This window comes from Bos grunniens, chromosome 28 (genome assembly GCF_055505025.1).
Source record: "Bos grunniens cultivar Pamir isolate PY7600 chromosome 28, Bosgru_T2T1.0, whole genome shotgun sequence".
Lineage (NCBI taxonomy): Eukaryota > Metazoa > Chordata > Mammalia > Artiodactyla > Bovidae > Bos > Bos grunniens.
Window position 1 is genome coordinate 23,470,172 of NC_141192.1, and position 14,521 is coordinate 23,484,692.

A 14,521-nucleotide genomic window follows, 5' to 3' on the forward strand; every position below is an offset into this window, starting at 1 on the left:
TTCTGAATCACACATTAAACGGCATTCTTATTTTAACAATGTTAAGAAACTTACAGAAAATTCAAAGAAGCATTTGAATTCGTATGATTTCAGAAACAATGGGTGCAATTTGAATGAGGACAACCAACTATTTTTATGTCATGATGGCAGTAGTTTTACTTGCAAAAAATCCCTTCAGTTCAGTTCAGTTCAGTCACTCAATCGTGTCCGACTCTTTGTGACACCATGAATCGCAGCACGCCAGGCCTCCCTGTTCATTACAAACTCCCAGAGTTCACTCAGACTCACGTCCATCGAGTCAGTGATGCCATCCAGCCATCTCATCCTCTGTCGTCCCCTTCTCCTCCTGCCCTCAATCCCTCCCAGCATCAGAGTCTTTTCCAATGAGTCAGCCCTTCTCATGAGGTGGCTAAAGGATCTGTGAAAACTTCAGGTTGAATTTTTTTTTTTTTTATTAATTACTTCATAGCATGAGGTGATCATGGACCCATGATTCCTAAAATATTTGAAAGTCTTTACTTAAATCATTGATTCTACCTAGAGAATTGTTCTTCATGTTAAATATAGGGTGTATTAAATTTGGATGTACATACTTATTTTGTGAAAGCGGTAGAAGGAATTGAAGATGGGTGATTTGGGAAAAGAGGAAGCTGCTCCTTGGAATTACTTAACAAACATAAGCTTTTCTTAACCTTCACTAGGGATAGTTCTGAAGACCTGTTCCACAAGGTAAGCTTAGTAAAGCCTGTAGGAAACTGATGATTAATGTTGATCTTTTTCTAGCATGTTGATACAGAAATCATTAATGAATCTTGATGGATAGTTTTCTCATTATGTCTTTGAAAATATTTCTAAAGCAATAAAACGCTTAAGATATACTAAGGAAAGAGGAAGGCGGTGTATTTGCAACTCTTGATAATGATATTTCTAATACTAATTCCTCAAAAGCCCCTGGTGTCACAAATAGGGTACACGGTAGTTGCTTTATCAATGAGGTGTGCTTAAGGATATAATTGTGTTAGAGTAGTTTGGCATCTCTTCCCTAAAATTAAATTTAACTGGTTCTTTCTTATTGGTCAAAATCAAGTACAGCATTATATGATTTTTTTTCTACCTTCTGGGAATAGAATTGTAAGTAAAAAGAAGAATGCATCAGTGGTTCCCCTTTCAGTCAAGTGAAAAATGCCATATAGGAAATTAATTAGATAAAGTCTACCAAGATTGTGCCTACATCTTGCTTCTGTTTTGTAATCATATTGATAATGTGTTGTGAACACATTCTAATACCACAATGCCTGTCTGAGGTACTAAATTTATAGTTTCATTATCCATAGTGTAGAGTCCATATCTGCATATGCAAAGAAGTGGAAGTGAAATTCTAAAGTGTCCAGAGTGTGAAATGCGTTGTGGGAACACTCATTCATAATCAATTTTTATCATTTGAAATCAGAAAATAAAAATGGAACAAAGTTATTTACACATTTAATTATATTTTTTTAATACCTCTATGATTTATAATGACCTTACAAGGTAACTAACCAACATGGCAGCATTATCATTCAGTAATAAGAGTGAGAAATCCTTTTTTCTCTAATTAGTTGTGTGTAACTTTAACTGAAATTCTCCAGGTAAATTATGTCCTGTGCCCCAAATACAAAAATATAGAATAATCCTGTCATTCTGTGTAAGTCATATCTTCTTATTAACATAACAATATAGTTTATGACTTTCCAATTTTGTCATTTTAGTTTTTAAGATAAGTTTTGGCTTATCTTAAAAAGCTTCGCATTTTGGTTTTATATGTCTAATTTCAAACTTTTCTGAAAACAGCATTCCTTGAAATTTATCAAAAGCATGCCTCACTAAAGGGAATTCTGAGCAATAAATTAGATGAAAATGCTAATTAGATCAGTTTGATCTTAACTAAAGCTGAAATATGTGAGGATTTTCTCTCCCAGAGGGATATTGTCTATGAAAAATACTTCCAACTATTCTATCCTCCACAATTAACAGAAGATGTTCATCTTTGTTCACATCTGCTCATAACTTGGGCTTATTATTTATAAATAATCATCAAATTAAATAATTTGAAATGTCACATTTTATGTTATGAAACCTTAAGAGTTCATCTTTTAGTGAGTGAATGGCCTGCTTTTCTCTTTCTTTCCCTTTTTATACAGTTTTCAGATCTTAACACTTTCTTCTGAAAATAACTTAGTAAGGAGCTATTGTGAATTGTTTTTATTACTGAGACTTTCTTATCTTTGCACACTCTGCCTTTAAAGTACTCACATCTATGATGAAACCTAAGCCATACTTATCTAAATCACAAAACATGTTTTTGGAACATTGCACCTTTGCTTTAATCAGACTTTGTGGCTCATTAGCACATTTTCAAGATCTGATGCTCTTCTAAATGTTTTCTCAGCATTAGGAAGCCCTGTTACATTTCAGGAATTTGCATTGTTCATAAAATCTAGCAGTGGGTTTTCAGTGAAACAGAGGCAACATCTGGAAGCTGCATTTCATTCAGACAGAGGCGGAATATTGTAATTTCCAAGAGAAATATTTTATTCTACCCAATTCTGCCCTGTTACTAAGCTCCTCTACCTGTCAGGAATTCCTGAGAGGGGAGAGAGAGTATGAGCTTTTTTGTTAAATAACAAGCCTTCTGGATTGCAGTGTGAAAGCTTAGAAGTTACGTTTTTAACATCAATTTCAATTCTTTCACATTGGGTTGGGGAAAAACCTAAACCAAGAGTGAATTAACATAATTTTTTGTGAGTGACTTATGAACTATCAATTCAAAAACTGACTAGACCCAAAGCATCTCTTGCAAACACTCAAACCCCACCTGATTTCCAAGTCAGCCAGGCTCATGGACTAAGACACAACAGGCACACAAGTGAACCTGACCAAGACATCACGGTGGCATCCAACACTGGCACCGCAGAGTGCTGGTGGATAGAGTCACTTATCAAGCACTCCTGCAGGCCCAACTTGAATCCTTTCCCTGTTAGAATGGAGAAGAGTCTTATAGCTGCAGTTTTCCTTCCTAAAGGCAAATGAGACAGTTGAAGTCAGAGCAGATAAATATTTCCAAATTTTTGTTGTACATTTTACTTGTTACCAGTTTAAACAACAGATAGACTTCTAAGATGAATTTATCTAGAAAAACATTTTAAAACCTTTAATAGCAGTCAGTAATTCTTATCAATTCCTTTTCCTTTAATAGTTTTCATATACAAAAAAAACCTGCATTGTGTGAAATGGCAACCCACTCCAGTGTTCTTGCCTGGAGAATCCCAGGGATGGGAGAGTCTGGTGGGCTGCCTTCTGTGGGGTCGCACTGAGTCATACACGACTGAAGCGACTTAGCAGCAGCAGCAGTTAAAACATGCTACTTTCCTTATGTTGCATCTATGTTCTGTAACCTTAAATGGCCATGGAATATAATGCAAAAGCTTTAGTTCCAGCAGTCTTTACCCTCTATAGTTCAGCAGAGTTTAAAAAGCAATGGGCCACATACTAGATGTGACCCAGGGAATTCTTATGTGTCTAAGTAGGTTTTGACCAACAAAATTTTGTTTTCTAGTTTATATATATATATATATATATATATATATATATATATGTATTCTATTATATATATTCTAATTCACACACGCACACACACACACATTTATATATGTATGTATGTATATGTCCTCCCTGGTAGCCCCGTTGGTAGAGAATCTACCTGCAACACAGGAGACCACCTGCCAGTGCAAGAAGAGTCCCTGGAGATGGAAATGGCTACCCACTCCAGTATTCTTGCCTGGGAAATCCCAAAGACAGAGGATCCTAGAGGGCTACAGACCCTGGGGTCTCAAAAGTTCTATACAACTTATATATATATATAGTTCCAATTTAATGACACATTGTAACAAATGGGAGGGTCTGGCAACATTAGAGCACAGTTTACTATAGGAATGATAATGGCTCTAGATAATGGCTAGAGCCTAGTGGTGTCTTTCTTTTGGTTGAACCTGAGCCATAGTATCCTTTACTATCTTTCATCATATACTCAGATTGCTTTGCTCACTTAATTTGTCTGCCTGAATTTTTCAGGCGATGAGTTTACCTAAACATGAATTTCTATCTTTCCTCTTCCTGTTGCTGCTGCTGCTAAGTTGCTTCAGTCGTGTATGACTCAGTGCGACCCCACAGAAGGCAGCCCACCAGACTCTCCCATCCCTGGGATTCTCCAGGCAAGAACACTGGAGTGGGTTGCCATTTCACACAATGCAGGTTTTTTTGTATATGAAAACTATTAAAGGAAAAGGAATTGATAAGAATTACTGACTGCTATTAAGGGTTTTAAAATGTTTTTCCAGATAAATTCGTCTTAGAAGTCTATCTGCGACCCTATAGAGGGCAGCCCACTAGGCTCTCCCATCCCTGAGATTCTCCAGGCAAGAACACTGGAGTGGGTTGCCATTTCCTTCTCCAATGCATTAAAATGAAAAGTGAAAGCAAAGTCACTCAGTCGTATCCAACTCTTAGCGACCCCATGGACTGCAGCCTACCAGGCTCCTCTGTCCATGGGATTTTCCAGGCAAGAACACTGGAGTGGGTTGCCATTGCCTTCTCCATTTACGTTGGCCCAAAATCACCTTGCACTCTAAATTGGTGCTTTCACAATCACATGGGCATGCCAGGATTATTTCTGCATTTAGATCTTGTTCATGCCATACCTGTCATTTTGAATATCCATACCCCTTATTTATCATGTTAAATTTTATCTTCTTTTAAGAAACAGCTCATACCTCCATGTCCCCTAGAATTTTTTTTTTACTTCCTCTGAAAAAAGTGCTGGTCTTGATCTCATGTGCTGTAGATTTTAAAGGACTTGCCACTCAGTTCCATTGTTCCAGTCAGCCATATGTTATGAACTCTTCAGATATATTCATATAGAAATGACTTTTCTGTCCAAACAAAACTTAAACTATAGGAGAAAAGAAAACTTGTGTCATTTCTCTATGCATCTCTTCCAGAGCCTACTATATAGTCTCTTGCAGGTGCTAGATTAAAACAAAATAGAACAAAAAACCTCTTGAAATGAACCTATATGCTTATGCTAATTCTGTTCTAGCAGTGAAACACTTTTTTCTCCTCTGTCGCCCCTCAAAACTTATAATTATTCTGTGTAACTTTCTCAAATACCACCACCTTTGCACAGGAGCTTCTCATTCCCTTTCAGTTAGAATTAATTGCTCCATTATCTGTGTTACCATGGATGAGCCTGTCCTCTAGTCAATGCTTATTTCACGTTGCCTTGTATCATAATCAGCCATTTACATACAAGTTGCTCCCACTAGATTGTAACATCCTTAAAGGCAGGTACCACACTATTTATTTTTATATTTCCCTATTGGAAATATAAAAACATCCAAGTTCTTCTCCCAATGTGAAATTTAAAATTCACTACAGGTTGATATACTGTGATACATTCTACTACAGTTAAGCAAGGGAACAAGTTATCTCAATTTGTGGGAAAAAGCAACACTCAAAAGCAGTGGACTTTGTCAAAGGCTGGGGCAGAGAAAAGATCAGGGAAGTGATTGATTACTGTCCAGAGTCAGATATTAGGTCTTTTCAGAGAACCTGGGGTCAGATTCTTAAAAGGTTCTTTACCAAGCTTTTGTGAGAAGGCGATGGCACCCCACTCCAGTATTCTTGCCTGGAGAATCCCATGGACAGAGGACCCTGGTGGGCTGCAGTTCATGGGGTCCCACAGAGTCAAACATGACTGAGTGACTTCACTTTCACTTTTCACTTTCATGCATTGGAGAAGCAAATGGCAACCCACTCCAGTGTTCTTGCCTGGAGAATCCCAGGGACCGGGGAGCCTGGTGGGCTTCTGTCTATGGGATCACACAAAGTCGGACGTGACTGAAGTGACTTAGCAGCAGCAGCAGCAGCAAGCTTTTGAACAAGGGATCATGACGTTTGTGTACTCAATTACTTACCAAAACCATCCTTGAACTGCATCGGTTGAAAGATCCCTCTGAACCTAATTTCACTAATAGTTCCAGCAAATCCCTGTAAAGGGTAGCCGCCGGGCCTTCAAATTCAGAAACATTTGTGGGCAAAGTCCTTCCCACAGTAGCAGTCTGAGACAGGTCTCTGAATACAAGCGCTTCTGTTGCTGCAGGATTTTGAAGTAAGATTGTGAATTGAAGAAAGCAGCCTCTAGAGCTTCTGACTGAAAAAGCTGTTTTCTTTCCAAAGAGACTTGACTTTGAATAGAACCCAGGTCTAGTGGAAAAGGCTGAGGGTACTTCCTTATCTTGCCATTTTAAATTATTGGAAATATAAACTTGTAAAAAAAAAAGTGCCAAAAAACTGAAATCTCCTATGTGTACTGGGTAATGCAAAGGCTAGTTTGACCTTTTTGATACAGTTAGATACTAAGAAAGGTATGTGGCATAATCTAAAGTGTCACTGTTAGTAACATCCTTATTAATAAAAATAATACGTTCTGACACATTGGAGAAATTTTATTGTCAAGGAAGGAAATGATGTAGAGGACTTAAGGGTAGATTTCTGAAAATCATTAAGAAGGGCTGACACATTCCCAAATCTGGAAAATATAAAATAGGAAACTGTTAAGCTGATACTAAATGCAGGATATATTATAAATAGAGGAAATGAATTGGCATGGGTTAAAGGGAAGGAGTTATTGGGAGAGGAAGTAAAGGATCTGGACCTGCTGTGTGGATATTCATCATGCAAAGATGTTGTAGAGTTCTTGTATCTTCTTAAACCCTAGAACTCCTATTATCAGCTACAGATGCATGTTCTCCAGGCAAATAAGACATTATCTAGAAAGAGAATTAGATCACACCTTTCTTTCTGATCCTATTTTCACATACTCTGTAAAAAAATGAACTCAGATTTATTTTATGGGCCTTTATGTGTCAGGAATAGATAGGAAGTAAAATAACTTACATGTAAGAGGTTTAGGAATAAAGTCTCAGTTTCAGTTCTAGACTGCAAACAACAGAATCTAACTATAAACACACACAGGCACAGGAAGACTAGAGAATAAGCAAACAGACAGACTGCAAGGGATGCTGCATATAGGAACCAGTTGGCCATTCCCAAGGAAGCTTTGCTTGAGCTGCCATTCCAGACCTCAGTGAACATCTAATGCCATTATTGGCATCATGCCATGATGACACTGGACCCCACAAATGGTACTTTCATTTGCCACCATATTCTACATACTTCCACCCCTGGAATAAATCCAGAGCTAATGCCTGCTTTTGCTTCACTGTCCCTGAAGGAACTTCCTGAGCAGACACATCATATGAGCAGAGTTTAAATAAAATGCCAACACCTTGGTGATCAGCAAGGAAGAGAGGGGCAAGTACTGGCCTCTGAGCTTTCATGGAAACAGATTCTGCCTCATAGTTAGATTCTCATACTTGCAGATGTCTCAGCACAAAAAAGGCTTTGGAGTCTGTGAGCAAAGGGAAGTGGGGGTGGTGGGGGGAGGAGGTGAATAGCATCAACAAGGGAGTGAAAGGATCCAGAGAAGGGAAATTAATTTTACCAACATGGTTGGTCATTATCTGTATTGGGACAATGGAAATGTTTCCCCCCGTATCACCCAAACAAGAGCACTGCCTTTCAGCAGCTTGTTTCCAAACCCATTTCTTTCAGATGGCTTAGAAAAGTTTAAAAATAAGCATAAAAGAATGCTTTATGCCCTGTAGTTTTATTAAATGAGATATTATGACACCACTTTAAATCTAAATATCTTTCAGAGACGATGTGCCTTAGAGTTTATGATGTGAATGTGATTCTATAACCAAGATAGTGGCAAAATAAACATGCAGGTGTCTATGAAACCTTGTGAAAAGTAGAAAAATGGACCATTCAGTGGTTTCTTTTTTTTTTTTTCTTTCTTTCTTTAACAACAATGACAAAATATTAACAGGCCTGTAATAATATTATATTATTATTCAAATACTATAATACTGTACCAAACTATATCGTTGTATTTGAAATCTAAAGGGGTGGGAACTTTGACTTCATTCATTTTAAGTTACTCTGTACTAGAAATTCTTTGTAGTGGAGCAGACAGCTGCTGCTGCTAAGTCTCTTCAGTCATGTCCGACTCCGTGAGACCCCATAGATGGCAGCCCACCAGGCTCCCCCGTCCCTGGGATTCTCCAGGCAAGAACACTGGAGTGGGTTGCCATTTCCTTCTCCAATGCATGAAAGTGAAAATTGAAAGTGAAGTTGCGCAGTCGTGTATGCCTCCTAGTGACCCCATGGACTGCAGCCTACCAGGCTCCTCCGTCCACGGGATTTTCCAGGCAAGAGTACTGGAGTGGGGTGACATTGCCTTCTCCACAGAGCAGACTAGTACCTTCTAAAATCATAGCATTTAAGATGGTGGAGGAATAGGATGGGGAGACCACTTTCTCCCCCACAAATTCATTGAAAGATCATTTGAACACTGAGCAAATTCCAAAAACGATTTTTGAACGCTGGTGGAGGATACCAGGCACCCAGAAAAGCAGACTATTGTTTTCAAAAGGAGATAGGACAAAATATAAAATATAAAAAGAGAAACAAAAGAATTAGGGATGGAGACCTGTCCAGGGGAGGGAGTTGTGAAGGAGGAAAAGTTTCCAAACACCAGGAAACCCTCTCACTGATGGGTCTATGGGGAGTTTTCGAATCTTAGAGGGCAACATAATCGGGAGGGGAAAAAAAAACAACCCCCACAGATAATGTGCCTAACCGCAAATCCCATGAGAATTAGCCCAGACACTTGGTCTACCACCAGCAAGCAGGGGCTGACAAGTAGGTGCCGGCTGTGTTGCTTAGGGTAAGGACTGTGCTGAATGTCCTGAGGACAATCTGAGGGAGCTAACATGAGATAGCAACCCAAACTGTGGGATAGCCAGAGAGAGAGAGAGAAAAAGAGAGAGAGAGAGAGAGAATTTTCCCATGGAAAGCTCTAACCTAAGGCACTGCTAGGCCTGCTCACAGAACGAAGGACTGAGCGAATACCAGAGGAGAGCTAGCCGGCTACGGATCCGCCCATCCCCCGCTGGAGGCAGAGAGGCAGGCGGGTGACAGCCAGAGCCGGAAGGCAAGGTGCAATCACTGCCCCAGAGACCGCATCCTCTACCGAATTGCGAGCAGGCTCATGGTTGCTAACCAAGTCTTCCTGGGATCCTGGACGGTTGACATCCACCAGGAAGGTCTCAGCCAGAGATCAGCTCCCTAGAGGAGACACAGGGCACACCTGTTCAGCACTCCTGCTGTGCACCCAGGAAACTGAGCAGCTGGGACGGGGAGGTGATAAGACACACCACCCACCTGGGGAGAGTGTGCTCCCCAAGCACCTGGTCGTCTGAGCTGCTTGGACCTGGGAAGGGCACAAAACTCAGGCCCAACCCAGTCTGTGCCTTTGTGGAGACTCAAGAATCTGAACCTGAGTGACTTAGACCTGGGAAGTGCACACAACCCAGGACCCACTTTCGACAGTTCCCCTGCAGAGTGACCTGGAGCCTGAGCAGTGTCGACCAGGAAAACACACACACTGTGAGCAGGGGCAAACCTGCTGTGGCCCAGACACTGCAAGCACTCCTCACACGCGCCAGTGATATTTGTTTGCAGTGTTCCTCTCTCCTCACAGCACAACTGAACAAGTGAGCCTATATAAGTGACCATCGTCACCCCCTTGTGTCAGGGAGGAAATTAGACACTGAAGAGACTTGCAAACAGAGGAAGCCAAAATAAACAAAAAAGAGGGAACCACTTTGGAAATGACAGGTGCAACAGATGAAAACCCTGTAGTAAGCACCGACTACACTGGAAGGGACCTATAGACCTTGAGAAAAAGTATAAGCTGGAACAAGGAACTATCTGAAACTGAACTGACCCCGAACTGCCCTCAACAGCTCCAGAGAAATTCCTAGATATGTATTACTATTATCATTTTTAAAATTTAAAAAAAAAATTAGCATTATTTATTACTCCTTTAATTTTCATTTTTATAACCTATTATTACCTTGCAAAAAAAAGACCCTAATTTTAAAGTAAATTTCATATAAATTTTTTATAATTTTTGTGATTTTTTTTTTTAATATTGTATTTTTGAGAGTCTAACCTCTACTCTATATTTTTAATCTTTGCTTTTTGGTATTTGTTATCAATTTTGTACCTTTAAGAATCCAATATTCAGTACCCAGCTTTACTTAGGAGTGTAATTACTGGCTTAATTGCCCTCTCCCCCTTTTGACTCTCCTTTTTCACCCCCCAGGTCACCTCTATCTTTTCCCTCCCCCTTCTCTTCTCTACCCAACTCTGTGAATCTCTTTGGATAGTCTGGGCTGTGGAGAACACTTAGGGGACTGATTACTGGATAGATCTGTCTCTCTCATTTTGACTCCCCCTCTTCTCCTCCTGGTCACCTCTATCTCCTTCCTCCCTCTTCTTTTCTCTGTGTAACTCTGTGAACCTCTCTGGGTGTTCCAGACTGTAGAGAGCACATAGGAAATTGATTACTGGATAGATTTCTCTCTCCCCTTTTTATTCCCCCTCTTCTCCTCCTGGTTACCTCTATCTCCCTCCTTCCTCATCTCTTCTCCATGTAACTCTGAACTTCTCTGGGTGTCCCTCACTGTGGAGAATCTTTTCTTCATTAACCTAGATGTTTTATCATCAGTGCAGTATGGATGGAGAAGTCTTGAGGCTACTGTAAGAATAAGACTGTAAACCAGAGGCAGGAGGCTTAAATCCAAAACTTGAGAACACCAGAAAACTCCTGACTCCAGGGAACATTAATCAACAAGAGCTCATCCAAAAGCCTCCATACCTACACTGAAACCAAGCTCCACCCAAAAGCCAACAAGTTTCAGAGCAAGACATACTAAGCTAATTCTCCAAAAATGCAGGAACATAACCCTAAGCATTAAAATAAAGGCGGCCAAAAGTCACACCACACCCATAGATACCTCAAAGCCCACTACTGGATACTTCATTGCACTCCAGAGAAAATAAATCCAGCTTCACCCATGAAAACACCGAATCAAGCTTCCCTAACCAGCAGAACTTGACAAGCCACTTGTCCAACCCCAACCACAGGGAGGAACCTCCACAGTAAAGAGGAACCACAAATTTCCAGCATACAGAAAGGCCACCCCAAACACAACAATCTAAACAAGATAAAAATACAGAGAAATATTCAGCAGGTAAAGGAATATGATAAATGCCAACCAAACCAAACCAAAGAGGAGGAGATAGGGAGTCTACTTGAAAAAGAATTCAAAATAATGATAGTAAAAATGATCTAAAATCTTGAAAACAAAATCGAGTTACAGATAAATAGTCTGGAGACTAAGACTGAGAAGATGCAAGAAATGTTTAACAAGGACCTAGAAGAAATAAAAAAGAGTCGATCAATAATGAATAATGCAGTAACTGAGATCGAAAACACTCTGGAGGGAACCAATGGTAGAATAACTGAAGCAGAAGATAGGATATGTGAGGTGGAAGATAGAATGGTGGAAATAAATGAAGCAGAGAGGAAAACTATAAAAGAATTAAAAGAAATGAGGAAAACTTCAGAGACCTCTGGGACAATGTCAAACAACCCAACATTTTAATCATAGGAATCCCAGAAGAAGAAGACAAAAAGAAAGGCCATGAGAAAATACTTGAGGAGATAATAGTTGAAAACTTCCCTAAAATGGGGAAGGAAATAGCCACCCAAGTCCAAGAATCCCAGAGAGTCCCAAGCAAGATAAACCCAAGGCAAAACACCCCAGGACACATATTAATCAAATTAACGAAGATCAAACACAAAGAACAAATATTAAAAGCAGCAAGGGAAAAATAACAAATAACATACAAGGGGATTCCCATAAGGATAATAACTGATCTTTCAGTAGAAACTCTTCAGGCCAGAAAGGAAAGGCAGGACATACCGAAAGTGACAAAAGAGAAAAACCTACAACCCAGATTACTGTACCCAGCAAGGATCTCATTGAAATATGAAGGAGAAATCAAAAGCTTTACAGACAAGCAAAAGCTGAGAGAATTCAGCACCAAAAAACCAGCTCACCAACAAATGCTAAAGGATATTCTCTAGGCAGGAAACACAGAAAGGGTGTATAAACTCGAACCCAAAACAACAAAATAAATGTCAACGGGATCATACTTATCAATAATTACCTTAAATGTAAATGGGTTGAATGCCCCAACCAAAAGACAAAGACTGGATGAATGGATACAAAAACAAGACCCCTATATATGCTGTCTACAAGAGACCCACCTCAAAACAAGGGACACATACAGACTGAAAGTGAAGGGCTGGAAAAAGATATTTCACACAAATGGAGACCAAAAGAAAGCAGGAGTACCAATACTCATATCAGATAAAATAGACTGTGAAATAAAGACTGTGTAAAGACACAATGAAGGACACTACATAATGATCGAAGGATCAATACAAGAAGAAGATATAACAATTATAAATATATATACACCCAACATAGGAGTACCACAATATGTAAGGCAAATGCTAACAAGTATGAAAGGGGAAATTAACAGTAACACAATATAATAGTGGGAGACTTTAATACCCCACTCACACTTATGGAAAGATCAACTAAACAGAAAATTAGCAAGGAAACACAAACTTTAAATGATACAATGGATTAATTAGTTAGAACTAATTGATATCTGTAGAACATTTCACCTCAAAACAATGAATTTCACCTTTTTCTCAAGTTCACACAGAACCTTTTCCAGGATAGATCACATCCTGGACCATAAATCTAGCCTTGGTAAATTAAAAAAAAAAATTGAAATCATTCCAAGCATCTTTTCTGATCACAATGCAGTAAGATTAGATGTCAACTACAGGAAACAAACTATTAAAAATGCAGACATATGGAAGCTAAACAACATGCTTCTGAATAACCAACAAATAACAGAAGAAATAAAAAAAAATCAAAATATGCATTGAAACAAAGGAAAATGAAAACACAATAACCCAAAACCTATGGGATTCAGTAAAAGCAGTGCTAAGCGGAAGGTTCATAGCAATACACGCTTACCTCAAGAAACAAGAGAAGAGTCAAACAAACATAACTCTACAACCTAAAGCAACTAGAAAAAGAAGAAATGAAGAACACCAGGATTAGTAGAAGGAAAGAAATCATAAAAATTAGGGCAGAAATAAATGCAAAAGAAGCAAAGGAGACCATAGCCAAAATCGTTCTTTGAGAAGATAAATAAAATAGACAAATCATTAGCTAGACTCATCAAGAAAAAAAGGAGAAGAATCAAATCAACAAAATAAGAAATGAAATGGAGAAATCACAACAGACAACACAGAAATACAAAGGATCAAAAGAGACTACTATCAGCAACTATATGCCAATAAAATGGACAACTTGGAAGAAATGGACAAATTCTTAGAAAAGAATAACCTTCCAAAACTGAACCAGGAAGAAATAGTAAATCTTAACAGACCCATCACAAGCATGGAAATCAAAACTGTAATCAGAAATCTTCCAGCAAACAAAAGCCCAGGAACAGACGGATTCATAGCTGAATTCTACCAAAAATTTAGAGAAGAGCTAATACCTATCCTACTCAAACTCTTTCAGAAAATTGCAGAAGAAGGTAAACTTCCAAACTCATTCTATGAGTCCAACATCACCCTAATACTAAAACCAGACAAAGATGCCACAAAAAAAGAAAACTACAGGCCAATATCACTGATGAACATAGATGCAAAAGTCCTTAACAAAATTCTAGCAAACAGAATCCAACAGCATATTAAAAAGATCATACATCATGACCAAGTGGGATTTATCCCAGGGATGCAAGGATTGTTCAATATTCTCAAATCAAACAATGTGATACACCACATTTATAAATTGAAAAACAAAAACCATATGATTATCCCAATAGATGAAGAAAAAGCCTTTGACAACATTCAACATCCATTTATGATAAAAAGCTCTCCAGAAAGCAGGCATAGATGGAATATATCTCAACATAATAAAAGCTATATATGATAAACCCACAGCAAACATTATCCTCAGTGGTGTAAAACTGAAAGCATTTCCTCTAAAATCAAGAACAAGACAAGAGTGCCCACTCTCACCACTACTACTCAACATAGTTTTAGAAGTTTTAGCCACATAAATCAGAGAAGAAAAAGAAATAAAAGGAAACCAGATTGGAAAAGAAGAAGTAAAACTCTCACTGTTTGCAGATGACATGATCCTCTACATAAAAAAACCCTAGAGACTCCACTAGAAAATTACAAGAGCTAATCAATGAATATAGTAAAGTTGTAGGATATAAAATCAACACACAGAAATCCCTTGCATTCCTATACACTAACAATGAGAAAACAGAAAGAGAAATTAAGGAAACAATTCTATTCACTATTGCAGCAAAAAGAATAAAATACTTAGGAACAAATCTACTTAAA

The 14,521-nt window shown here is 38.7% G+C and overlaps 1 protein-coding gene across 10 annotated transcripts in view; it reads left to right on the plus strand.

Moving 5' to 3' along the window:
* CTNNA3 (catenin alpha 3) overlaps window positions 1-14,521 on the plus strand; it is a 1,912,303-nt gene that overhangs the window by 1,420,768 nt on the left and 477,014 nt on the right. The gene's annotated exons all lie outside the window — the stretch shown is intronic.